General features: G+C 48.3%; 1 pseudogene across 1 annotated transcript; it reads right to left on the bottom strand.

Annotated features, from left to right (window-relative positions):
- Nucleotides 1-1,459: 1,459 nt before the first annotated feature.
- LOC144703372 (casein kinase 1-like protein HD16) lies at nucleotides 1,460-27,441 on the bottom strand (annotated as a pseudogene). The gene is made up of 11 exons (XR_013581524.1): nucleotides 27,182-27,441; nucleotides 25,616-25,702; nucleotides 23,898-24,391; nucleotides 23,696-23,759; nucleotides 23,090-23,584; nucleotides 22,636-22,806; nucleotides 18,003-18,083; nucleotides 16,146-16,155; nucleotides 4,130-4,204; nucleotides 2,022-2,165; nucleotides 1,460-1,873 (listed from the first exon to the last, which is right to left on the bottom strand). The product of XR_013581524.1 is annotated as a casein kinase 1-like protein HD16 (transcript).
- Between the last annotated feature and the right edge of the window lie 454 nt (nucleotides 27,442-27,895).

Genomic DNA, 27,895 nt, shown 5'->3' on the forward strand with positions numbered 1-27,895 from the left:
CACAAGCGCCCCCACGCCCCGCAAGCAGAAGCCGCGCGCGCAGCCAGCTGCGCGCAAGGGTTCCTCGCGCGCAGCAGAAACCGCGTGCGCAGCTAGCTGCGCGCAAGGGTTCCTCGCGCGCAGCAGAAGCCGCGCGTGCAGCTTGCTGCGCGCAAGTGTTCCTCGCGCGCAGCAGAAGCAGCGCGAACATCCTCCTGCGCGCAAGGACTGCCTGGGCACGTTGGCTCCGCGCACAACAGAGCGAGCGCACAGACTGTTGCATGCAAGGTGAGCCGGGCACAAGAGCCCCGCGTGCAGCCGAAGCCACGCGCGTTGAGCGCCTGTGCGCAAGGCTCCCTTGTGCGCAAGGCTTGCATGTGCGCAAGTCTGCATGCAGCCTAGCACCTGCACGCGCACACAAGGTGTTTGTTAAATCGCTAAAACCATAGACGTGAGTTTGTGAGTTATTTTGGTAAACTTGTGTGCTTTAATTCTGCCAAAGAATTTATCAGTCTTGTGAGAACACATTTCACATAACTCTTCTAAAAAAATTTAACTAAACAGTACTGAAGATAATTTCTCTGATTGATAAGATTGAACCTTGAGATCTGAATACACATACTGAACCGAAAAGAATTTTCTGTTGTTTTGTCTGCTCTCTGTGGATCGACACCCCACTTACCCTAAGGTTGTGAGGTTATAAATGTTGTTGTACAAGCTCTTTCCTCACACAATCTAACTGATAATTAACCAGTAAAACACCGTAAATTTGAGTTTATCAGGTAGCACACAGCTACCACAAATCGTGGACAGATCTGAGACTTAGTCCAGATCTGTCTAACTTTTGAAATTTAGTAAGTAAACCTAAAAGTTAAATTATTAAAATCTTAGTTATTAATCTGATATTTGAATCTCAAATCTGTTTAACATTAAAACAAATATTGAATCAAGAAAATATAACAGAAATTATTGAACTGAAATAAATAGACTGACCTGCTCGTTGTGGTTCGACCCATACTTACCCTAGGTTACTGAGGTGAATTAATAGTTGAATAATCTAAAATCCCCACACATTGATAAGTTAAACAAAGTCGTAAAATCATTAGTTAAACACCAAAATTTGGGATTATCAAGAGGAAGAGAGGGCGAGAGAGAGAAAGAATGAGAAGGAGCATGAGAGAGAGAGAGAAAAGGATAGCAAGGGGAAGAGAGAACAAAGGCAAAAGAGAAAGAAGATCGGGAGTGAGAGACGGAGTGATAGATCATAAGAGGGAGAGAGAGACAGATAAAAGATAGATATATAGGTAGATGGAGAGAGAGAGAGATACAGAGAGCAAGATAAAGAGGGAGAGGGAGAGAGAGAGCGAGAGAGAACGCAATAGAGAGAGACAGACAGAGAGCAAGATAGAGAGGGAGAGGGAGAGAGAGTGTGTGTGAGAGAGAGTGAGAGAGAGAGAGAGAGAGAGAGTGAGCGAGAGAGAGAGAGAGAGAGAGAGAGAGAGAGAGAGAGTGTGAGAGTGAGAGAGTGAGTGAGAGAGAGAGAGAGAGAGAGAGAGAGAGTTAGGGACAGAGACTGAGAGACAAACTTAACACGAGTGAGTGATGGAGATAATGGAATGAGAACCACAGTGACACGACGAAATCAAGTGATGGTCTGTCCCTAGCAGATAGCTCTCAGGTACAGATGGTTGGCCCAATTATCATCGATACGAGACGTGGGGAAGCCATTCATTCGAAGGGCCACATGCGTGGCATCCGCCGCCTTCATATTCTTTTGCATGCTCATGATGAGCGCTATTTGGTCACTGGTTGCCACCATGGACGTAATTATGTAACCCTTATTCCATCTCACGTGGATCCCCTTGCTCGGGTACATAAAGTCCAATTCCATCGCCTTCACCATCCAACATCCACCATCCATCCACCATCCACATCAATAAATAACTCTTCACAGTACTAGCTATCATAGTGATAATGTTGATCTCGACCATAACCACGGATATCATCTCCATATTCATCATCATCATTATAAAGGGTGTTACCCGATCAGTGAAGCCGGCGATGTGGGATATGATGGCCCAACGGGTGCCAGAGGTAGCTACGAAGGTGACGTGGAGGCCGGCCCACCAGTTCTGGATAATCCATTCGTAAGGGAAGGAGTGGGCAACCTTATAAGACTGCTGCGTCTAAGGGGTGCCCTTTGACATCACCACGAGCGAACTGAAGACAAAGGCAGGTCGCCAGAAGACCGATAGTTCACCTAAACAAGACTAGATAGTAATGATGAATCTATCTTATATTCGCTAGAGATTAGAGGAATATGAAACATATAAGTTAAAACATACAGTAGGATTCAATATAGCTTAGAATTGAACACAGAGAGGATAAACATAGATAGGAATCGTCAAACAAGATAAAAATAGATAGCCGTTATAAGGAAACATAACGGCTATGATTTAAAGTAGATCGAACGATCTGAATTGTTCGATTTGTGGCCATTATACAAGTTATAACGTCCACGATTTAAACAGACTAAACTTTCTATTCTGTTCAACCTGTTTAAACAGATTGTACTAACTATTCTGTTTGATTTGGTGATAGCGGCAATGAGAGAAACTTACTATATTTAGTTAGAGCATATCTTACATAAACCCACCGATCGTTGTTCATTAATGCATGGGATTAAAGAGATATTAAGCTTGTTACTGGTTCCCACTTCTTTCTCTTCTTCCCACTTCTCACTCTTCTCTCTTCCTTATCAATCTCTCTACTCGAGAGTGAGGATTGGTCGCCTTTACATTGTATCAGAGCCAGCGATGCCAATCAAGTTTTAGCCAACTTTGACATCATAGAAAGCGTAAAAGAAGCATGATGGCTCAAGAGAGCATGATGTACATGAAAGCCTAAGAAAGCCTGATGGCTCAAAGAAGTGCAACACCCGCACCTGGTGCACAAGCCACGTCTTAATATATATCAGCTAGAGAAACTTGTACAGCAAGCATTGGGCAAGTTCAGGTTGCGCTTCCTCTAGGAATGGTCCTTAATCCACGCCTCGACAGCGACAACTTCTAGATGTGGAAAAGCTCAATTCTACCAGTATTATACGGGTATGATTTAATGAAATTTATTGAGGGTATATCACCACCAGTTCTTCTCACAGATGTGTGGGGAAACATGATGGAAAATCCATAATTCAAGAAGTGGTGGAGAGTTGATCAGCAAGTCCTGGGATTTATCCATCAAAACATTTCAGATTCTGTACGGTAGTACATCAGAAAAGCTAAATCTTTGCAAGAAGCTTGGGAAAGCTTAGAAGCCACTTTCGTGAGCTGGAACCAGTCTTGACTCATGGAGCTTCCAAACAAATTTCACAACATGAAGAAAGGTACCCTAAGTGTTGAAGATTACATTAAGTACTTTAAAGAAGTAGTAGAATCCTCAGAAGGGATGGGACAGCCAGTGGATGAGTCGTCAATCATTTACACATTTCTTAGATGACTATGATTTGCATACTCTCAGTTTGTAGTGAGCATCAATGCAAATTTATATCACCTCAAATTTGATGAAATAGTGGCACACTTGAAGTCACATGATGCTTTTCTTGTCTATGAACAAGAAGAAGAGAGGAATTCTTTTCCTCCAATAATTAACAACTTGCAGATCCAAAGAAGCCAGCATGGTACCAGCTACCAAAGAAGAAACTTTGGAGTACAAAACAGGTACAATGCTCCATATAGAGGACGTGGAAGAAGAAGAAACCAGAGGCTCCAACCTAGGTGCCAGATCTGCTTCCAATTTGGTCATAGAGCAAAGGAATGCTCAGAGTTTCAGATTTCAAGGACACAACAACAACCAAATGCTCAACGTCTCCACAATCAACCAAGAGTGGTACCCCGACAGTGGAGCAACCCACCATGTGACAGAAGATCAAAACTCTCTGTTCCATTCATAGCCTTATCTACACAATGATCAACTTCAGATAGGTAATGGCTCAGGTTTGAAAAGTTTATCTATTGGATCTTCAAAAATTACTACAGCAAACTGAATTTTACATTTGAAAGATATTCTTCGTGTCCCTAATATCACCAAGCATCTATTATCAGTTCATAAATTTACTAGAGATTATAATGTGTTTATTGAATTTGATGACTACTTTTGTCGGGTGAAGGACAAGGAAACCCGTCAGGTTCTACTCAAGGGAGCAGTTAGAGATAGACTTTGCCATCTAGATCGTCAAGACTTTCTCAAACATGCACTTATTTGCGAAAAAGCTTTGTCAGAAACCTGGCACTCTCGACTCGGACATCCACAATTGAGAATTTTCAACTCATTTTTAAATAAGTTTGGTCTTCCTATTTCTTCAAATTCAAACGTTTTATGTGAACTGTGAAATTTAGCTAAATCTCACAAGTTGCCTTTTGCAAATTCTGATAATTCTTTGAATCAGGTTTTAGAAGTCATTCATTCGGAATTATGGGGACCTTCTGTAGTAATTTCTCGGTTAGGATTTTCTTATTATGTAGTATTTATTGACGATTTCAGTAACTATACGTGGATTTATCCTCTTAAAAAGAAAAGTGATCTTCTCAATGTTTTTATTGAATTTCAGAAAAGAAGTGAAAATCAGTGGAATGGCAACATTAAATATGTACTGTCTGATTGGGGTGGATAATTTCAATCACTAAATAATTACTTGAAATACTTGGAATAATTCATAGGGTATCTTGTCCTCATACACCTGAGCAGAATGGTACTGCTAAAAGAAAACATAGACATATAATTGAAACATCACTTGCATTGTCATAACATACTAATACGCCTAAGTATTTTTGGGATGAGGCAGTAGCCACTTCTGTTTTTCTTATTAATCGACTAGTTACACAAGTACTTAGAAATAAGTCTCCTTATGAAGTTTTTTTAAAATATTGCCTGATTATAATTTTTTAGGAACTTTTGAATGCCTCTGTTATCCCTATTTGAGACCATATGCTCACAATAAACTTGAAGATAGATCCGGAACATGTCTTTTTTAGGCTACAGCTCGATGCATCATAGATACCGGTGTCTTTCTCTCCAAACACGTAGACTCTATATCTCTAGACATCTTGTTTTTTTATGATAATTCATTTCCGTTTAAAGTATATCAAAATAACAAGCATGATCAATATAAAAGGATTTTGAGTTCATTTCCTTTAGATTTATTTAATTCTTCGATTAAGTCATCTGCATCTTCAAATATTTCCAACAACACTAATAATCTAAAATTAGCATCTTATCAATTATGTGATCAAATGCAGTCTCCATCATCAAATGACTCTAATACTGAATTGAACAGCCCATCAGGATCACAATCACCATTGGGTCTTGACTTGAGTCCAAATACAACTGACATGGACAAACCAATTCAATCAGTTTGATGCAGGACGGGCGTCTAGGACATCATCCTGTCATCATCGAGTAAGATAGCTCGGGGACGATAAATGCTACGTATCGGGAGACGACTAGTTCAGGTCAGATCATTGACCGATTAAATCGTTCGATCTGCCGGTGGGTCGGCTAGATCGTTCAGGCGATCGATTGGCCCTTCCCCGTTAGGTGGTCGGGTCGCACGATCAGTCGAGATTGGGTCAGTTCATCGACCAATCTGTTCATTTGGTCGGTTGGTGGGTCGGATGGATCCTTCACTTGGTCAGTCGGTAGTTCCCCTTAGGTTGTCGAGCGGCCATGATTGGCCAGGCCTGCGTGGTGGTGTTGAATGAAAAACAGTGGCGACGGCTCGGAGAAGACCGACGGGCCGCTCAGCCTTTTCCTTCACAGCGTCATAATGCGCTTGAGGCTGGCGCGAGGGCTCTGGCCGGCGAAGTCGGCACCGGCAGTGTCGACGCTTCTAACTACGGGGCCGTGTTGTCAGCCTGTGCTGTTGTGAACCCCTCTTCTCTTCCTCCTTGTCCCTCTTCCTTTCCTTCTCCTCTTCCTCCCCTCTTATTCCTTCTCTTTCTGTTCTTCTCAAACGAGGAAGGAGAGACCACAATCTGCTCGATGAAATGCCTCTTAGAAAATATGGTCTCTAAACAGCCTAGGGCTCCCTCTCTTCCGTTATAACGGGGGAGAAGAGATGGGCCCTTACATGGGCCTTAGGGAAGTCCATTAAGGGAGCCTTTGTAAATAGGCTCCTCCTATTACAACAAAGAAAAGGACATTAGATAATGGAAAAAAAACAAGGGAAATGGGGGTAAGGAAAGGCAAGGGAAAGGGGTACGGGCAAGGAGAGAGGGTCACAGGGTGGCCCCTCAACCTTGCCGAAAAAAAACACAGACAGACACAATGAAAACTAGACAGATGAGAATTGGATAAAAGCAAAACAGGAGAGAAAGATAGATGAAAAGCGGGAAAGATTGACGCAAGATCACCCTGTCTTCAACATCGTGGGGGTGGGCGTGGATGACGTCGATGATGATCCCCTATGGCGTACGCCATCAATCCTCCTAGGATCCGAAGTTCTCGGCTCTGTCAAGTTGGGGTAGCTGGCGTCGGCGTTCGGCAAGGGCCTAGTCTTCACTAGCGTGCGTCGCGCTCCATGGCGATCGGGGCTTCCACATCTGCACATGAAGTCCTCCAAGGTACCTGGCTCCCTACATCGTTAGTTACCCCAAGCAGTATATGATCGCCCGAATCGTGCCAATCGGGCGTGTTCACCGAGGAAGTGGTTGAAGCAAGCTCGCTCGCAACAATGGGGTTTAGAAAGGCCAGGGTAGGGGGGAGAGAGGGTACTCGGTACGGGATCGGGCCCGCCATGTTAGTGGAGTAGGTCCCCCATGAATGAGAGACTTTGGTGACGTAGGCGTATCCGCTCACTTGTCGAAGGGTCGAAAACGGGCCGGCGCTACGAACATGTAGCGTTGGGGGCGGCCCAAGAGAATAGCTCTCTGCCCAAAATCTCGGTGACACTCGGTTTCCCATGTTAGTCACTCAGAGTTGGCTCTACGAGTCGGCAGCCTACTTGCATTGTGCATGACTAAATGATGACCTATCATGATGATCATGATGCAACGACAGAACATGTTGGGCGAATGCATAATGAGGGACTACTACGGGTCCCAAGGGTGGAGGTCGTGATGGGACTTGGCCGTTGGTGATCTCGGGTGGGCTCAACCCAGTGGCATGGGCCTTCGAGGCGACAAGCGCATGCTCAGTGCGCGGGGTAAGGCAACGACGACGGGACATTCCCTTGCGGATGGTGTGCCAGGCGCTATGAGTCCGTAACTCATCATCCGGGCATGGGAAGAGTGCGGGGTCCGCACTGGTTCCAAGAACCTCAATGACGAATCGAGTGGGGACGCTACGCATCGGCTTCAGGCGAATGGCGCGGGCGGCTTGTCTAGCAGTACGCCTGGTCGGATGACGCGCTCACGTGGTTTGTATAACTAAACAGATGGCTACGGCGGCGTCGTGTGTGGCACAAGTCTCCTGACTGGCGGTGCGGGCTGTCTCGGGCAGCGCGATTGGTCAGGCGAGAGTATGCGTCTTTGTTGATGCATTCTGACTCTCCATGAGGCGCGGGATGGTGGACGACCGTAAGCCCGACCATCTTGGTCGGGGCACTTTTTGCTGCTGGCTTCGTGGTATAAGGGTACCACGTGACCCGGCTTCCGTTTGGCAGAAATGAACACGTGTTCGCTCTGCCAGCTATGGTGATGTCATTATCATAAATCCAGGGTCGTCCTAGGATAATGTTTCCTACTTTCATAGGAAGGACTTCACACAAGATGGTCTCATCGTACATCTCCATGTTTAACGGGACGTGGCATTGTTGCCTCACTGATAGAGACGAAACCTCAATCCACGACACGTCAAAGGGCGAAGGATGAGGCATGGTTGCTAACCCTAGTCGTGCGAACATTGCATCCGAGATGGTGTTGACGCAACTACCAGTATCCACCATTAACTTGCACACTTTGTCATTGATCCGGACAAAAGTCCAGAAGATCGATGTTCGTAGTGTCGAATCAGCCATCGAGGCTGTCCTTTACAGGACAGGCACATGGTTGACCTGCGATACATCATCAGGTGAGGCAGACGTCCCACCAGTGCTCGGGCGGTCGCCGACGCTACTAGCAATGCACCGAGCGCTGGGTCGTGGAGCGGGGGCCGGGGTCGTGCCGGCGGCCGCTATCTAGATGTACATAACCCAAGGGCGGGGGGGGGGGGCATACCCGTTCACGAGATCCTCCTCTGCGCGATACTCATTTGACAGGTATCAGATCCAGGTCTCTAGGTGGGCCTAGTGCGGTCTCTTGCGTATCTATCAAGAGAGCCAAAGACGGACACTGGCTGGCTCGGTGCCCTCTACCTTGGCACTTGGAGCACGTAAGTGGTGCTTGTCTAACGAAAATGATGCGGGCCGGAGTATCGCTCATGACGGCCCGAGTGGGTGGGGTGGAACCCACGGAGGTGACGGGGGAATTTCCTTGCCCTCCAGTAGTCTAGGAAGCCCGAACGATAGCGGGCCGTGTAGGGTGAGCGGGTGTCGCTCGAGGCATAGTGTGTGTGGCGTTTGTGGGGGCTTCATCGCCTAGATGCTCCATGTGCTCCATTTGGTGGTAAGCTTCGTTGACCTCTGTGTGGTTGCACTTAAGAACCTCGTTGCGCAGGGTTGGTCGAAGCCCATGGGCAAATAGACCGTTGATGACTCACGGGTCCTCCACGAATCGACATCACATCGTACACTCTTCGAACCCCTCGATATATTCCGCCACTGAGGGTCGACCTTGCCTAAGATCGAGCCACATGAGGAACAGTGACATCTGGTACTATCCGGACACGTACATACTCCTCATTTTCTACGCCATGTCGGCCCAGGACGTGATGGGCCATCCTCGTCGCTCGGCGGTGACCCACTCGTTCTCCTAGAAGACCTTGGCATGTCCGCCAAGTCTCGTCTTTGCATATTCTACGCACAATACGTCGTCCATGTGGTACCACTAGAAATAGGAGTTCATGCTCGACTCCCAGTTGATGAACTCGGGTTTTCTCGACCCCTCGAAGACGACGACGTCAGCACGCACACTCTTTTGGATCATAGCGCGGTGCTCCTCTTGTCAGTGCTTATCATCGTCTTGAAGCCATTGGGGCTCCGGGTGGTTCTCGTGACGCGGATCGACGTGTCATCGAGGCGGGGTCGGGTCGCGGTCGTGGTCATCCCAGAGTCGGGGAAGACCATCGCGAGGTGTGCGGATATCGGGCATCACGCGTGGTGGGTATCGGGGAACCTCGTCAGGTTCCTTGTACCGTAGGTGGTAAGGTGGCCGGACGTGATCGTTATAGTGGGCCGGTGGATTAGCATTGTATCTACGATCATGTAGACGGACATAGTTGTCGCCGTGGGCCAGTGGGTCAGCGTCGTAATCATGATTGTAGCGTGGGATGTATTTGTCCCGGTGGGCCAATCGGTCAGCTTCGTATCCTCGAACGTGGCGTTGGACGTGTTCCTCTTGACTGGCCGGTGGGTCCGTTGCAATATGATGACTCTAAAATATGTCATCAAATAATCAAGTTCTTAAGTTTAAATTCATTACAATTATCTTGTGAATTCATGCTAAGTTCATGCATATGTATTGTTTTATGAAATCACTAACCCCACTTGATTCTTTGAATCAAGTGGAATATATTTAACATTTTATGGCTAGTGAATATTCAGAAACAGGTTAAGAAGATCAAGGAAGAGAGGAGGATCAAGAGAAGTGGGCAAAAATTCGAAGTGGCAAAAATTACGAAAATGCCCCTGGGCATGACTTAAGAGAAAACCTATAAATTCTCTCTTAAGAGAGGAGTTTAGGTTGTTCAGAATTTTCTCTAAGGAAACTAGGACTTGAAGAAGAGGATTTCTGCACCCTCCAGGAGCTGATGAGCTTGTGGAGCTGGGAGGAGAAGCAGGCTGAAGGATACCCGCTCAAGGAGATCGCCAACTCGCCGACGGGACGTGACACGAAGTTGGAGTGATGGAGCTGGTTCAAATCTGTTCTCTTCTCCCCTTTTGACAATTTCAGTTGGTTGAAGTAACCTTCAGGTTCTTCAGCAGCTCAACCAGAGATTGTTTGATGCTACTTTGATTTGCAGTTCATAGTTATTTTGATTTCGCTTAACGTTTCACCCCTCACCTCACTGTTCATCAATTTATCATCGAGCGACACCCAACCAACCTGCATTTCCAGTTTCATCCAGCAGAGGGTGCGCAAGCAGCGAGCTGCAAGGCAGAACCACGCTCAGGGGAGCATCCCTGCGCGAAGCACCCGCCACGCACAGGGATCCCCCGCGCGCGGCAACAGCCTTGCGCGCGCACGCGTCCGCACGGAGGAGCCGGCGCACACGGCATTCGTGCGCAGACACCTCCTGCGCGGGACGCACAGGAAGGGCTGGGCACACACTGCTGCGCTAGCCGCTGCGAGCAAGCCGTCTCGCGCGCGGAAGCGCAGCAGGCCGCTTGCTCGCGTGCAGCCAAGCGCGTGGCGCTTACTGCGCGTGCGTGGCTTAAGAGCCACGCACACTGAGCACCTGCGCAGGTAATTCTGCACGCAAGGTGCTCGATCTTTTGCCCCAAAGGCAAAAGATCAGTCAACAGAGAAAAGTCTCTGTTGACAGAACAGATTAGGAAATCTTGACTAACAAATATATACATATCCTCAATCGAATATCTTTTACAGAGACCCCTTTAAGAAACCAACTGAGAATAGATTAACTAGGTAAAAGGACTGAACTAATTAATTGAATTGTGATTTGAATCAAAACACAGAAAGATAAAAAATCATCCTGCTGTTTTCTGCTGCTCCCTGTGGATCGACCCTCACTCGCCCTACGCCGTGAGGTTTATAAATTTGTTGCATAAGCTCTGAACCTCACACGTCTGAACTGCTAAATAACCAGTAAGAAACACATAAAGTCCGAGCTTATCACAATACGCGGTCGTTGTGCCGGATGCGATTGTCTTGATGGGCCGGTATGTCAGCCTCGTAACCTCGATCATGGCGCCATCCATGTTCGCCTTGGCACGTCGGTCAGTCGTCAAAATATCCATGATCTTCGTGCCAGACGCAGTTGTCCAGCCGGGCTGGTATGTCAGCCTCTGGTCTTCGGTCATATGACCGGATGTACTCGTCTCGCCGGACTGGTAAGTTGGACTCGTACCCACGATCAGAGTCGTCAGGTGGGTATCGTCTATCCCGGGCACGAACGTGCGATGTGTCGCATTCGGTGTCTCGGGCGGGGCGCCGACCTCAAAGCTCCTCGCCTGGCCACCAATCGTGCTCCTCGTACTCGTCGTCGTCGTAAGGACTCGTCGGACAATCGAGGTGTCTAGTGACATGGGACGGGTCACGGGTTTGCCCAGGAGCCACGAGCTCCGGTACGACGTCTAGTACGGGAGGTGGTGGGTGCGTGAGTAGCCGCTCAACACGCTCGATGCAGTCACCCATAGTACGGAAATATGCCCCACGCTCCTCGGACAGGTCCTCTTGGGGTCGGTGCTGTCCGCGCGGTTCTCCACGTGCACGTCTTGCTCCTTGGCCGCGTGCAACGACTAGGTGAGGTCTCGTCAACGGGAGCCTTCCCATGTGGGCGATGACTCGTCATCGCCCGGTCCTAAGTTTCACTAGGTGATGAGACACTTAGTGATCTCGGGGAGGTCTGAGGGGACCGTAGGTGTCCACGGCGTGCACCAGTGTGCTCGTGCACATGGGACGGTCCGAGGGCACTCGCATCGGCGAGTGCGGTCCGAGCGGCCTCCGTAAGTGGCTGTGATGGGGCGCCTACGGATGTCGGGGGATGGTGTTGCGAGAGGGCTGTACGGTGGCCTTTCTCGTCAGGCGACGATACAGTGCGTCGCGGGGAGGTTGAACCTCCTGGTTGGGCCAGCCTACTCGATCGCGTCTAGATGGCCATGTTCCTAGGGTAACCTAGATGGTTTTCCAAAAACTATGCAATGCAAGAATGACTTCTATGCGCAGTCGGAGACGTGTTGTGAGCGTCCATAATCTGGTTCTGATACCAATATGATGTAGGATAGGCGTCTAGGACATCGTCCCGTCGTCATCGAGTAAGATAGCTCGGCGACGATAAACGATACGTATCGCGAGACGGCGGTTTCGTCGTTCGACGGTTAGCCTAACGGTTATGTAACTACGATGCAAAATGAGGATCCTACGTATCGTACAGCAGTCTCCCACTCAAGGGAGGCACCAAGCTCTAGGCTTGGACGGGAGTTACAGGGTGACGGCGATGGGGGGGCCTCTTGAACCTCATCGGAGCGACGAGGACGTCTACGGCCAAATGGAATCAATCCGTAGGGCTCGCATGTAACACACATACTCATGTAACACACATACTTGTCCGTACCGGTAAGACACTAAAAAAAAAGCGTAGTTTTCTCTTGTTTAACCTCACTCACCTACCTAGCTCGAGCGCAATGGAGTCGGAACAAAAATATACTGCAAGGAATAAATCAAGGACCGATGGGGAGTACAGCGTACCTCGATGGCGTGGCGCGTAATGCGGTGATTTGTCAACACTCGACGGTCAAAGCGGGTTTGATGAAAGGCGTTGGAGAGATCGCGGCAGCTCGACGTGCAGCGCGAGGTGCTGGAGCTTCACGTAAAGGTTGGTCGTAGAGGAGGATGGCGGTCGGTAGGATGTACGGCTCCACGCGTGGGCGACCAAGTTCCACGGGCCAAAGTGATGAAGACAGGTCCAGGCACAGACGAGTCAACCGGGCAACGTGACTGATCGGACCTGGTCTGATTGAACGGTCGGACCGGTCGGTCAGGTTGCTCTACCTGGTCGGTCTATCGGGTCAAACTTTGGCCGCAGATCAGGTCGGATGATTGGACTGTCTGATCGGTCTGGGTGATGGCGCAACACCAGGAGCAGCCCCAGAAACGTCTTCAGAGATGTCACCGCGCCCTTTACATCACCAGCCGTACGTGTTCAGCCTGCTAGGCTAGCCAAGGCGGCGGTACGCACGCCAGGGTTCAAATACCCCGGATGACGGATACTCAATCATCATCTTTATGTTCTCGTTTGTTCATCGTTTTGGTTTTGGTCTTCACCGTTCGTCGTTTTAAAATCATCATGGTTACATGTAAGGCGGGAGGTTTATCCTGTAAGGATCTCCCCTCCCTTCCCTGCTCGTTTCCTCTCTTCTTCCTTGTTGTTTCACTTCCCTTTGGTCCGAGGTTCATAGGGTTTTTTCCTTTACTATGTCTTTGGTGTTTTGGTCTAAGCGGCCACCCACACTTCCCCCCTATATAAGGGAAGTAGGGTTGCCCTAAACAACTCTCTCTCGTTGAATTTTGAAAGAAAGGTTACTTCGTTGAAGAATTAGGTCACAAACCAAGAGGAGAAGAGAGGAGAACGACAAGAGGAGGAAGAGGAAGAAGGAAGAAAGAGAGAAAGGGAAGGAGAAGAGAAGGGAAGACGAAGATCTCCCTCTGTCGCCAGCCAGCTGTTGGCGCCGCCCGCTCGTCTCTCGAGCGCACCCAACCCAGCCACTGTGCTCGGTGCGCCTACGCCTCCCGCCGCGCCAACAACGAGCACGACGCCGCCCGTCTCCCGTCGAGGCAGCCCGCACGCGTCCTTCGAGCGCACACAATCGCCGCACGACTGGCTGGCACCAGCCGGCTCTGTCTGTGCGTTCGGCCACCCTGCTCGAAATCCTGAAGCCAAGCTTCCTCCCCCCCCTTGGGGAAATACCGTCGTCGCTGTTACCTCGCCCGCCGCCTTGGCCGCTTGGGACGTCGAGGGCTGCACCGGCCGCCCGCCGCTTCCACCCATCTCGTCCTCACCCGCGGGTTGTTGAGCATCGCCCAGGCGCCGCTCCTTGCCCCGTGGTACCACCCCGCCTGCCGGGTTGTGTAGCCGCACCTGCTCGCCACGCCGCGCTCGTCGCGCCGCACATCTCAGCGCCGCCCTCCCACGCCTGGCCCGACCGTCGCGTCCGCTGTGCCACACCGTGCTGGCTACATCGCACCGTGCTTGTGTGCCGTACTCGTCGACTATCTTTGCGCGCCAACTGCCACGTCCGTCGACGTTAAGCTGCACCATCAACGCGCACCGGCGCCCACACGCGCCCATATCCACAGCCCCCACCTTTCTCCCACGATGCCGCGGACGTATCCTCTGAGTCTCTTGCACGAAGCGAGGACGTACCCTTCCAGGGCGACGACGAGATACGCCGTTACGTTTCTGTCCTTTATTTCTTGCACTACGCTCTCGTTTGCCTCCACCGCGCTCGGGTTAGCTGTAGGTGAGTGGGACAGGCTGAGTGAAACACGTCGCACTCGAGTGTCTTACCCTGTTTGGTACAAGTCGGGTTTGCCCGTCCCGTGCAAACATCATCCAGCGGGAGTTATCCCGTTTCGCGCCGTAACGTCCTCGTCCATCCGGACGAGGGTTGAAAGGTCTACCTCCGTCTCCAAGCGACTCTGTCAAAATCCCGGAGGTCGGCATCCGTTGCTTGTCGGCAGTCGCATGTACTACACCTCACACCCGTGCGTTTTATCGTAGGACATCCTCGTAAGAGCCCCGTGTCTGACGACTACCCAGGATTAGACGTCAGGCATTGTTGCACTCGACACTGAGTACCACATCTCGGTGACGGATGGACTTTGTCACCGACGTTGTCCCGCATCACTGGGTCAGTTCGGATCGTTGATCGATTAAATCATTTGGTCTACCGGTAGGTCGGCTAGATCGTTCAGTCGATCAATTGGCCATTCCGGCCAAGTGGTTGGGTCGCCCGATAAGTTGAGATCGGGTCTGTTCGTCGAATCATCTGTTCGTTTGGTCTGCAGATGGGCCGACTGGATCCTTTAGTTAGTCAGTCGGAAGTTCCCATCAGGTTGTCGAACGGCCACGATCGGCCAGGCCTACGTGGTGGCATTGAATGAGAAACACTGGCGACGGCTTGGGGAAGACCGACGGGCCGTTCGGCCTTTTCCTTCGCAGCGTCAGAATGCACTCGAGCGCGGCACGAGGGCTTCGGCCGGCGAAGTCAGCGCCGGTAGCATCGGCGCTTTTGACTATGGGGCCATGTCGTTAGCCTGTGCTGCTGTGAATCATTCATCTCTTTCTCCTTGTCCCTCTTCATTTCCTTTTCCCTCTTCTTATCATCTTCTTCCTTCTCTTTCTGTTATTCTCAATCGAGGAAGGAGAGACCACAATCTGCTCAATGAGATGCCTCTTAGAAAATATGGTCTCTAAACAGCCTAGGGCTCCCTCTCTTCCGTTATAATGGGGAGAAGAAATGGGCCCTTACATGGGCCTTAGGGAAGTCCATTATGGGAGCCTTTGTAAATGGGCTCCCCCTATTACAGCAAAGAAATAGACATTAGATAATGGAAAGAAAACAGGGGAAATGGGGGGAAAGAAATGCAAGGGAAAGGGGAACGGGCAAGGAGAGAGGGTCATAGGGTGGCCCCTCAACCTTGTTGACAAAAACACAGACAGATGAACATTGCGAGTGTGACAAACACGACAAAAACTAGATGGATGAGAACGGAATAAAAGCAAAACACGAGAGAAAGGTAGATGAAAAGCGGGAAAGACAGATGCAAGATCACCTGGTCTTCAACGTCGTGGGCGTGGGCGTGGATGACGTCAATGACGATCCTCGATGGCGTGCGCCATCACAGTTAGTCTAGTCAGTGACACAATAAACAAAGCTCTCCCTGCTGGAGTTATTGAGAATATCCAGAAATTATTTCAACATTTGATCAAACTCCCGAGTCAAATGTTGAATTGAAAACAAGAAAAGTTATAACTATATATAATGCTCCAAGGAAATTGTTCTCGTGTTGTGTTAGACACCCAATTCCATCATACTTTCATACTCTAAAAACATATATTCGTGAACCAACTTTGTTTACCATTGCATCCAAAGACCCGAATTGGATGCAAGCAATGACCTCTGAATTTCAAGCATTACTTAAAAGCAATACATGCACTCTTGTACCTCGAAATCCAAATTTATGCAGTATTGGCTGCAAGAGAGTTTATAAACTGAAATATAAACCGTATGTAGCGATAGAACGATACAAAGCTTGGTTGGTTGCAAAAGGTTACAACCAACAGGAAGGTTTTGATTTTAATGAAACATTTAGTCCGGTTGTTAAATATACTACAATTAGACTTATGTTATCCAGAGCAGTGATTCAGAATCGGCAGATACATCAGTTAGATGTATCAAATGCTTTTCTACACGGTGAACTGCACGAGATCAACTACATGGAACAAACCCCTGGATTCAATGATAATTTTATTCCTGTTCATATCTGTCGCTTAAACAGGTCCATATATGGGCTCAAACAGTCCCCGCGTGCTTGGTTTAGTAAACTTACCAACGAATTAATAGCACTTGGTTTCATCGGTTCCAAAGTCGTACCTCCTTATATTTTGAGTTTAGTCCTAACCTCCTCTTTATTTTGACTTATGTCAATGATATTTTAGTACTCAGTCCACATTCTTCAGATATCATAAATCTTGTCCGACAATTGCATTCTAAATTCTCTATTAAAAACCTGGGTACTGCTCGATATTTCTTGGGAATTTAATTTCTGAAACATGAAAATAATTATTTCCTCACACAATCAAAAACATCTTCACTACCCTTTAACGAACTAATATGCAACACCGTAAGCCACTTACTACCCCTTGTGCACTCACTGAACCTGTCGACTTGGATGTTCCACTACAGGCTGGAGCTATCTATCGGCATACAATTGATGCGTTACAATATTTAAGTTTAACACGGCCTTATATTCAGTTTGATGTGAACAAAGCCTGTTAGAAAATGCACCCACCGAGAGAGGGTGACTGGCAGTTTCTCAAACATCTACTCAATTACTTAAAAGGTACTGTATATCACGGTTTATGCATCTACAATGATCCATGTTTTACTTAATACGCTTTTACTGATGCTGATTGGGCAGGCAGTAAAATAGATAGAAGGTCTACTAGTGCTCATCTTCTGTATATTGGAAAAAATAAATATTGTCTCATGGAGTTCTAAAAAACAACAAACTGTAGCGAGATAAAGTACAGGAGGCAAATACAAAACATTAGCCAATTGTGTAGCTGAAATCCTTTGGATACAATCTCTCCTTAAAGAAAATCAAATTCAACCAACGAACACGCCAATTCTGGGGTGTGACAACATTGGGGCCACATATCTAGCTGCAAACTCGGTATTTCATGCTCGAACTAAACATATAGAAATAGATTTCCATTCTGTTCGTGAACAGGTGGCCTCCAAGAACATATGTGTCAAGTATGTCAAAGGCGATGAACAGCTAGCAGATGGATTAACAAAGTCTGTACCACAACGGCTATTCCTGCAGCAACGATCCAAGCTCAACATCTTGGAGCGGCCGTTGCGCTTGAGGGGGGATGAAGACAAAGGCAGCTCGCCAGCAGACCGAGAAGGCACGTACACAAGAGTAGATAGTAATGATCAATCTATCTTCTACCCGCTACACATTAGAGGAATAGGAAACATATAAGTTTAAATATATAATATGATTCAATATAGCTTAGGCTTAAACATACAGAGGATAAACATAGATAGGATTCATCAAACGAGATAAAATAGATAGCCGTAACGGCTATCTATACAAGTTATAAGGAAACATAACGGCTACGATTTCAAGTCGATCGAACAATCTGAATCGTTTGATCTGTGGCCGCTATACAAGTTATAACGGCGACGATTTAAACAGATTGAACTGCCTATTCTGTTCGATCTGTTTAAACAGATCGAACTGACTATTCAGTTCGATCTGGTGATAACGGCAATGAGAGAGACGTACTATATTTAGTTAGAACCTATCCTATATAAACCCACCGATCGTTGTTCATTGGTGCATGAGAATAAAGAGATATTAAGCTTGCTGCTAGTTCCCTCTTCTTGTCACCACTCACTCTTCTCTCTTCCTTCTCAATCTCTCTACTCCAAAGCGAGGATTGGTCGCCTTTTTCACGAATGTCCGTCGGTGGCTCCTGCGACAGAGGTGATGAACAAGTTCTTCGCCCACTGCGCCATGATCCAATCCTGCAATCCCCTCACACAAGATAATTTTAGACGTAGAAAGCGCAATGATCCGACAGACAAGATAGATCGATAGATAGATAGATAGATCGGTAGATAGATAGATAGATAGATAGAGAGAGAGAGACTGAGTGAGGGAAAGAGAGTGAGAGAGAGAGAGGGAAATAGAGGGGGGAAAGAGAGGGAGAGGGAGGGGGGGAGAGAGGGAAAGAGAGAGAGAGAGCGAGAGAGGGAAAGAGAGCGAGGGGGAAAGAGAGAGGGAGGAAGAGCGAAAGAGAAAGTGCGAGAGGGAGAGGGAGACGGAGAGAGAGAGAGAGAGAGACGGAGAGAGAGAGAGAAAGAGAGAGAGAGAGAGAGAGAGAGAGAGAGAGAGAGAGAGAGAGGGAGAACGGGAGAGAGAAAAAGCTATAAAAACTGGGCTGGGTCAGAAGGAGAAGAGATAGCTGTAGTAAAGTAAAACGAGGGAAGAGATATTGCGGAAGTTCGGCTGAATGGTAATGATAGAGCCCAATAAAATCGAGTTGAACAAGAAGGAGATTTTTGAGGGTTCGCAATACTGATAAAGGGATTGATAAAATATGAGTGGAGTGAGAGAGCGAGCCATTAAAGAAAGGGCGCTTACTACGAAACTTCACGAACTCCGTTTTTGGTTCAAAAAGTAGCACAAACTTTTAGTTTTGTTCAAAATATAGCACGCCCCAATCAGAAGACGCCATTTGGCGTCTTCTTTTTTTTGTTTCCCAGCGATGGTCCAGAAGCTGACGTGGAGTCCACCTGGTAGCCGGTAGACTCCACGATGGCATCCACGCCAGGTGGACTCCACGTCAGCTTCTGGACTACGCTGGCCGTTGCCGCCGCTGCCCGTCGCGGACGGCCACTACGGGCGCCCGTCTCTGGCCGCCGCCCCTCGCTGCCCGCCTCCGCCAGCCGTCGCCGGCCGTCCGTCTTTTTCTCGCCCTCGCTCACCCTTCCCGTTTTCTCCTTCTCATCGTCTCTCCCTCTCTCCACTCGTTCTCTCTCTCTCGACCTCTCTCCCCCTGTCCTGCTCCTTCTCTCTCCCTCGCTCTCTCTCCTCTCCGTCTCACCCTCGCTCCCGCTAGTTCTCGGTCTCTCATCCCTCTCTCGTGCTCTCGTTCTCTCGTGCTCCCTCTCCCCCTTCTCTTTCTCGTTCTTTTGGTCTCCCGCGGTCGTTCTCTCCCCAAACTCTTTCTCGCCCTCTCTGTCTCTCATCCCCTCTCTCTTTCTCGTTCTCTCTGTCTCTCATCCCCTCTCTCTTTCTTGTTCTCTCTGTCTCTCATCCCCTCTCTCTTTCTCGTTCTCTCTCTTTTCGCCTTCTCTCTCTTTCTCGTTCTCTCTGTCTCTCATCTCCTCTGTCTCCCTCGCTCTCTCTCTTTCCGCCCTCTCTCTCTCTCTCTCGACCTCTCTCCCCCTCTCCTGCTCCTTCTCTCTCCCTCGCTCTCTCTCCTCTCCCTCTCACCCTCGCTCCCGCTAGTTCTGTGTCTCTCATCCCTCTCTCGTGCTCTCGTTCTCCCGTGCTCCCTCTCCCCCTTCTCTTTCTCCTTCTCTTGGTCCCCCGCGGTTGTTCTCTCCCCCAAACTCTTTCTCGCCCTCTCCGTCTCACCCTCGCTCCCGCTAGTTCTCTCTTTCACTCTCTGTCTCTCATGCTCTCTGTCTCTCTCTCTCTCTCTCTCTCTCTCTCTCTCTCTCTCTCTTTAGCAGCGGAAAGTAAAATACAAGGTTTTCGCTTTAGATAATCCCGTCGTTTCTGATATTCATTGTTATTTGTTTCTTTTTCTCATGCGATTTCCAGCTCTGAAATATCGACGCTCGGAGGCCTTTCCAGAAAGATTTCTTTTTTATTTGAATTGGTTTCGGAGATCGGTCTGTAGGAATCTCAAAAAGCTGAAATGAGGGCCGTGGGTAGCCTCCAAGGCTTGGATTAAGATGAATCTTTCGCTCAGACATGATTTGGAGATTCGAGTTATTTAAAACTTGTAGGCTACACAATCTCGCATCGGATTGATCCCTTATAATCATGACTGATATTGTCGAGAGAATTGTGTTTTCCTCATCTTCATCGTAAAGTTAGTCAGATGCTTTCGCAGAAATATTTTAATCATTCCCAGAACAAATTGTTCACTTATATGATTGTCATTCATTATAAAAAAACCAGAAATGTTCTTAAAATCAACTAAAGAGGAGTTTAATTAGGCCTATTGAAGCCCTCAATGGAGATCATCTTGACTTACCACCTTTCGTATGCAGAATTCTGAACTTTATGTTGCCCAGGTTTCTAAGATCATTCGTTGCATCATTGAGTGTATAAAGGTCTCTCCTTCGGTAATCTAAAAAATCTTAGACTCACCCATCAGGATTTATGTTTTCAAGACGTTACCTGAGATTCCACCTCTCAGGTGAAGCCGGAGGGAGAGGTGAAGCCGGAGGGAGGTGGACAGAGAGAGTAAGAGAGAAAGTGAGGGTGAGAGAGGAGGAGAGGGTGAGGAGGAGAGACGGTGAGAGAGAGGGCGAGAGGGCGAGAGTGAGAGGGCCTTGCGAAAGAAGAGGGAGAGCCGGTGGCAGAGAGAGGAAGGGAGGGAGGAATGGGAGAGTAGGATAGAAATAGGGAGAAAGAAAACGGGAGGGAGAGAGTGAGAGCGGGAGAGATGGGGATATAGGAGCGAGGGAGAGCAAACGAGAGGGAGGGTGAGACCGGAACGAGGGAGAGAGATACAGGGAGAGAGCGGAAGAGAATGAGCGAGACAGAGGGCTACATCAGTAGCGGGAGAGAGAGAGAGAGAGAGACAGAGAGACAGAGACAGGGAGAGACAGAGAGACAGAGACAGAGAGAGACAGAGACGGAGAGGAAAAGAAAACGAGAGGGAGAGAGCGGGGGAGAGGGCGAGAGGGAGGTGTTAAGAAATGTGGGGAGAGGGAGAGCGAACAAGTGGAAGAATGAGACAGATAGCACGAGAGACAGAGAGAGAGGGAGAGAACTAGCAGGAGCGAGGGTGAGACGGAGAGGAGAGAGAGCAAGGGAGACAGAGGAGATGAGAGACAGAGAGAACGAGAAAGAGAGAGAAGGCGAAAAGAGAGAGAACGAGAAAGAGAGAGGGGATGAGAGACAGAGAGGGCGAGAAAGAGTGGGGGGGAGAGAACAACCGAGGGGGAACAAGGGAACGAGAGAGAGAGGGGGGAGAGGGAGCACGGGAGAACGAGAGCACGAGAGAGGGATGAGAGTCAGAGAACTAGCGGGAGCGAGGGTGAGAGGGAGAGGAGAGAGAGCGAGGGAGAGAGAAGGAGCAGGAGAGGGGGAGAGAGGTCGAGAGAGAGAAAGAGAGGGCGGAAAGAGAGAGAGCGAGGGAGACAGAGGAGATGAGAGACAGAGAGAACGAGAAAGAGAGAGAAGGCAAAAAGAGAGAGAACGAGAAAGAGAGAGGGGATGAGAGACAGAGAGAACGAGAAAGAGAGAGGGGATGAGAGACAGAGAGGACGAGAAAGAGAGAGGGGGGGAAAAGAGAGAGAACGAGAAAGAGAGTGGGGATGAGAGACAGAGAGAACGAGAAAGAGAGAGGGGATGAGAGACAGAGAGGGCGAGAAAGAGTTTGGGGAGAGAACGACCGTGGGAGACCAAAAGAACGAGAAAGAGAAGGGGGAGAGGGAGCACGAGAGAACGAGAGCACGAGAGAGGGATGAGAGACGGAGAACTAGCGGGAGCGAGGGTGAGACGGAGAGGAGAGAGAGCGAGGGAGAGAGAAGGAGCAGGAGAGGGGGAGAGAGGTCGAGAGAGAGAGAACGAGTGGAGAGAGGGAGAGACGATGAGAAGGAGAAAACGGGAAGGGTGAGCGAGGGCGAGAAAAAGACGGACGGCCGGCGACGGCTGGCGGCGGCGGCGGGCGGCGAGGGGCGGCGGCAGCGGGCGGCGACGGGCGGCGGCGGCCAGAGACGGGCGCCCGCGGTGGCCGTCCGCGACGGGCAGCGGCGGCAACGGCCAGCGTAGTCCAGAAGCTGACGTGGAGTCCACCTGGCGTGGATGCCATCGTGGAGTCTACCGGCTACCAGGTGGACTCCACGTCAGCTTCTGGACCACCGCTGGCAAACAAAAAAAAGAAGACGCCAAATGGCGTCTTCTGATTGGGGCGTGCTATATTTTGAACAAAACTAAAAGTTTGTGCTACTTTTTGAACGAAAAACGGAGTTCGTGACGTTTCGTAGAATTTGCCCTTAAAGAAATGGGTCAGGTGAGAAGAAGCGAGATTTCAAAGCCTCGTTGGGTGAGGGGGAGACATTTAGAGTTTCAATGATTAGTTGAAGAGGATATTAAGAATGAAAAAGGCGGATGCAGTGAGAAGTAGATGGAGAAAAAAATTGTACGACAAGGCGGATATTCAGAGCTAAAAAGTTGGGTAGAGTGAGAAATAAAACATTCAGTAGAGAGACAGAGAGTGAGATATATACATATATATATATATATACATATATATATATACATATATACATATAAATATACATATATATACATATAAATATATATGTAAAAAGAGGGATAGAGGAACGAGGGAGGTAACCTTGTGAAGTACGGGGAGAGCTCGTGGACTTGAGAAGTGAAGCCCGCGCCGGCGTCCATGACCAAAGCCCACAGATTGTCGCATGAAGCGACGCAGCTTACGAGCAGGCCATCTCTGAGACCTCTGGACACCTGATGCGGTAGCTGGTCTCCGTCCACACTGTAGTGGCACCTGTTTGCGCGTGACCAAATAGAAAAAATACAATTTTATCGATTAATAAACTGGAGGAATCGCCTCAAAACCGAGAACGAGACAAACTAAAGATTTTGTAAAACACGGGGCTTATGAAGGATGACCCTCTATTTCTCTCTCTCACTCTCGCTCTCAGTATTCTCTCGATTCGAACTATAGGGGGGGGGGGAAACCTTTCAGAGAGCAATTGAGATTGTCTTAAAGAAGAAACTAGACTAAATGCGGTTTTTTGGAAGAAGATAGATGGAAAACTTTTCCAAACCTCTGCTTCATAGGCTTTCTCTTGTCGTAAACCGATATCCACTGAGTAGAAGGAACGCCGACTCGCACTCTCTTAGGAGGTTGACCGTCGTCCTCTATCGTGAGTCTGCCACGCTTGCGACTGACTTGAGATACCATCTTCTGAGCCCCGTCGGTGAGGACCGGGCGAAGAGCTGGGTTCGTCCCCACAAGCCCGTCAAAGAGGGAAATCAATTTAGCGTAGTGGGGCTCCTCGTCAAACTTCAAGTTAACGACGGCTTCGAGAAACTCTTTGAACGGCAACGGACACGTCAAGCAAAGCATTTCCGGCGAGGTCTCTATCTTCTTCCGACAGACTAGAAAGGTTTTATCATTCTTTTCGCCGTCGATTGAGCTCCATGGTAGGCTCCCGGTGTGAAGGAAAATTTGCGTGTAGGCAAGAGATTCCAAGTCATGTCTTCTGCTGGAGGTTCTCCCGAGGTGGGCATGAACGCTGGCGTACCGCGATGTCCCCCTACAAGAAAATAAATATAGGGAAAAAACATGAAAACCGCTGGCCTACCCCAGACTTCTTGTTTTATCTGGATATGTATATGTGTGAATAAAAAATCCAGAAAGAACTAAACTGAAAAAATCCGGGCGTTGATCGTATTCTACGTGCTGCCCTCTGGAGCTGCCTCTCCATAGCGTCGCTTCACAGAGAGAGGACGATTCACGGTTAATTTTCCATTTTTTTGTTAGTATAAACTCCACAACTGTTACTAAATGATTAAGACAAACGGTTGGAATCAATAGTAAATGATATGTTCTGGCAGACGAGACTTACTTACCCAAGCCAAGATCCATTAGAAACAACTTATTGGCCTGCGGTGGGCAAGGCCGGCCGAGCAGAAAGTTATCCGGCTTGACGTCGGCGTGCACAAACCCTTTAGAATTCCTTTGGGCGAAGATCGCGATGGACTCCGCGGCAATGCAAGCGACCATCAGCGAGGACATCCTCCGGCCTGCAGAAACCCACGCCTCCCACAGACAGGGTCCCAACACGTCCATCGCGGTGACGTAGTAATCTCGGTATGTTCCCGAATAGTACACGCTGGGCAGGCCGTAGCTCTCTCCGAGAGCGAGGTAGGCTTGCCATTCGCTCGGAGCGCCCAGGTTACGCCTTCGACTGCGTTTGCGCTCAAACTTCAAAGCGACCTCCGCCGGGCCGTCGCCTGAAACGGGGCGGCGAAGGAAGACCTGCCCGAACCCTCCCCCGCCCAATTTCCTCACAATCTTGTACAGGGGGGATCCTCCCACTTGAACCTGGTCCGGCACGGAGCCGCTGAATTTCTCTTACCTCCCTCCCACGGGCTTGTTAGCGCTCAGATCTCCGCGGCCATCTCCCAGGGCCATGGCGCTTTTGCTTCTTTCTTTGTTCTTTTTTTTGTTTTCCTTTCTTCTTTCTTTGCTCTTTCGTTCCTTTCTTTTGTCTTTCGTTTTCCTTCTTTTTTTCCTTCTCTATAAATCTTTGAGTGGGATCAAGAAACGGTATTCTTTTTGGCGTTCCTCGTTGGATCAAGAAACTGCAGACGAATGTGATATCGTCTGCCGCGAGAAAGCTCTTCTGTTCGTTTCTTGGTTGGTGGCGGTCTTCTTCCTCGTCGAAGGTTCTTACGACGTTGCATGCGGTGGCAGCCCTGGAGAGCGTCCTCGTCTACGCACTGTTCTTGCCTTCCGCACTTCTTGCACTCTTTCGCTCATGCAACCTTAGATGGAATTGCTCCGTAGATGGACCCTTGTCCCTCCTAAATTACTCTCCCACGGTTTTTCATCTGACTATAACCATATCTCTGTTCCTGTGAATGTTCCGCAGTTCCTAGATAGATGATATTCTAATCAGAAAAAAAATTGGGTTTTGAATTCGAGGTTTTAATGTTATTTAAGCCATCTAGCTTATGTAACAATATTTATTGGATTGCCTTTATGATTATATGGCAAGTAAGGATTTAACCCATTGGGGGCATGAATTTGATATTTTTTTCAGAAACCAAATATAGTTAATAAAATCAAACAAAAAAAGAGTAAAAAATAGTTCACTGAAGATCAACAACTAATGCATGAAATTCTCAAGTCTCCAAGCTTATTTTGGTATCATTTTATTTATATTATATTTATTTTGACATGAATAATTATTTTATGTATTCAATGCCCATTTTACAAGAAAAATACCTTTCAATATAAGTTTTACAAATTTACAGGCCCACTAATTCTCATTGAAAATGAGAAGGGTCCTGACAAACCATATCATGGCTTAGCTCAGAGTGTACCAAGTACTGAGCTGGAGCATACAAGATTCCGTTTGTCGCAGAGCCAACTCTAAATATAGTACACCTCTAACGACCACTAACGGTCATTGGCCCTTATTTAGGGAGGATAATGGTCCACCTACGCAGCAGTTGGATCAAAGGTTGCATGGTCGAAAGAGCGCAAGAACTGCAGAAGCCAAGAACAGTGCAAAGAAGTGGACGCGCTCCAGCGCTATCGCCGCATGCTACGTCGTATGAACCTTCGACGAAGAAGAAGATCGCCACCACTCAAGGGGGCGAAAAGAATAGCTTTCTCGAGGCAGACGATATCACTTCCTCTGCAGCTCCTGGATCCAAGAAGGGACGCAAAAAAAAATTACCGTTTCTTGATCCCACACAAAGACGTATAGAGAGAAGAAAGAAGGAAGGAAAACGAAACACAGAAGAAAGAAGGGACTGCGAGTCGGCGTTCCATCGAGGCAGCGGATGTCAGTCTACGACATGAAAAACCCAATGAAGCAGAGGTTTGGAAAAACTTTTCCGTTTATCTTCTTTCGAAAAACCGTCGTCTGTTTAGTTTTTATTTACGAGAATCTCGATAGCTCATTTCAAATGCCGGCCCCGTCCCTCCTATATAGTTCGAATAGAAATAGCTATGCGCGAGAGAGAGAAATAGAGGTTCCTCCGGTTGCAAAATCTTTAGTTTGTCATCTTTTTTTGATACCTGTTCTTCGATTTGAGACGATTCATGTGGTTGATTAATGAATAAAGCCTGTATTTTTTCTATTTGGGCGCCTGCAAACAGGTATCACAAATGTGCGGACGAAGACCAGCTACCAAAGATGGCCTGCTCATAAGCTGCGCCGCATAATACGACAATCTTTGGGATTTAGCCATGATGGACGCCGGCACCGGTTTCACTTCACAAGTCTAGGAGCTCTCCCCCTACTTCCTTCACAAGGTAACCTCCTTCGTCTCTCACTCTCTGTTTATCTCTCTCTGGTTATGGTTCTATTGAATATTTAATTTCTCAGTCTAATGAACTTTATATATGCCTATATCCTCCTCGTCGTACAAATTTTATTCTTTATCTAATTCTCACTACATCCTCGTCTTTCACTCTCAATATCCTCCTCAATTTATGATAGAACCTTAGGGTGTTTCCTTGTCACCCGACATGCCTTTTTAATCTCGCTGCTTTTTACCCGACGCATTTCTCTAATCTATCGCTTTCTCACTAATCTCAGATTTTTTTAATCCCTTTATGAGTAATGCGAACATTCAAATCTCTCCTTCTCATTCAACTCGATTTGATATGGCTCTTTCAACACAACTTGTGCAATATCTCTATTATCCTTTCACTTGAATACAACTATAACTTATTTTTGTAAACCAGCCCAGTTGTTATAGCTCTCTTTATCTCTCTCGATATATATATATATATACCTCTCTATCTGTCTATCTATCTATCTATCTATTTATCTCTCTCTCTTTCTCTGTCTCTCTCTCTCTCTCTCTCTCTCTCTCTCTCTCTCTCTCTCTCTCTCTCTCTCTCTCTCTCTCTCTCTCTCTCTACGCCACTCTTCCTCCCTCTCTCTCTCTCTCTCTACCCCTCTCTCCCTCTCTCCCTCTCTCTCTCTCTCTCTCTCTCTCTCTCTCTCTCTCTCCCTCTCTCTCTCTCTCTCTCCCAATGTGTCGTCTTCCTCTCTACGAGGGGATTGCGTGAATGGATCATGGCGCCGTGGGTGAACAACTTGTTCAACACCTCTGTCGTGGGAGCCATCAACGGGAGCTCGCTCGTGGTGATGTCAAATGCCACTCCTTACAGGCAGTAGTGGTACAAGATGGACGACTCCTTCCCATACAGGTGGATTATCAAGAACCGGTAGGCTGGTCTCTTCGTCGCCTCCATGACCCCCTCCGGCACTCGCTGGGCTGTCACCTCCATTACGACGACCCAGCAACTGTCGGAGGTGGCCGTGGAGGTGACGTGGAGGCCGGGCCGCCAGTTCTTGATAATCCATTTGTATGGGAAGGAGTCGTCCACATTGTACGACTGCTCCCTGTAAAAGGTGTCCTTTGACATCACCGCAAGCTAGCTCCCGTTGGTGGCTCCCGCGACAGAGGTCATGAACAAGTTGTTCGCCCACTTCGCCATGATCCATTGCTGCCATTCCCTTGAACATAGGAAGATGACACATTGAGAGAGAGAGTTAGGTCGTTTGAATTGCCATAGAGTTCAGCGCCATCTTTGCCGATATGCTTTCGATAGGGTTTGTGCACGGTGACGTCAAGCCAGGTAACTTTCTATTCGGCACCGTTGCACCGCAGCCCAATAAATTGTTTTTGGTCAATCATGTCTTGGGTTGCTGTTTTACTAATAGTACCGCATTGATGCATTGCAATCTCACGGTGGAGATCCTCCCGAGACTTTATTCGGACCATACACCGATCCTCCTTTTTCCAGACTCGAGTCATCGAGTCCGTAGACCACCATTTCGATTCCAGACTATGTGGTTGGAACATTGTGATTTCCAAAG

The sequence above is a fragment of the Wolffia australiana genome, chromosome 5 (genome assembly GCF_029677425.1).
Source record: "Wolffia australiana isolate 7733 chromosome 5, ASM2967742v1".
Lineage (NCBI taxonomy): Eukaryota > Viridiplantae > Streptophyta > Magnoliopsida > Alismatales > Araceae > Wolffia > Wolffia australiana.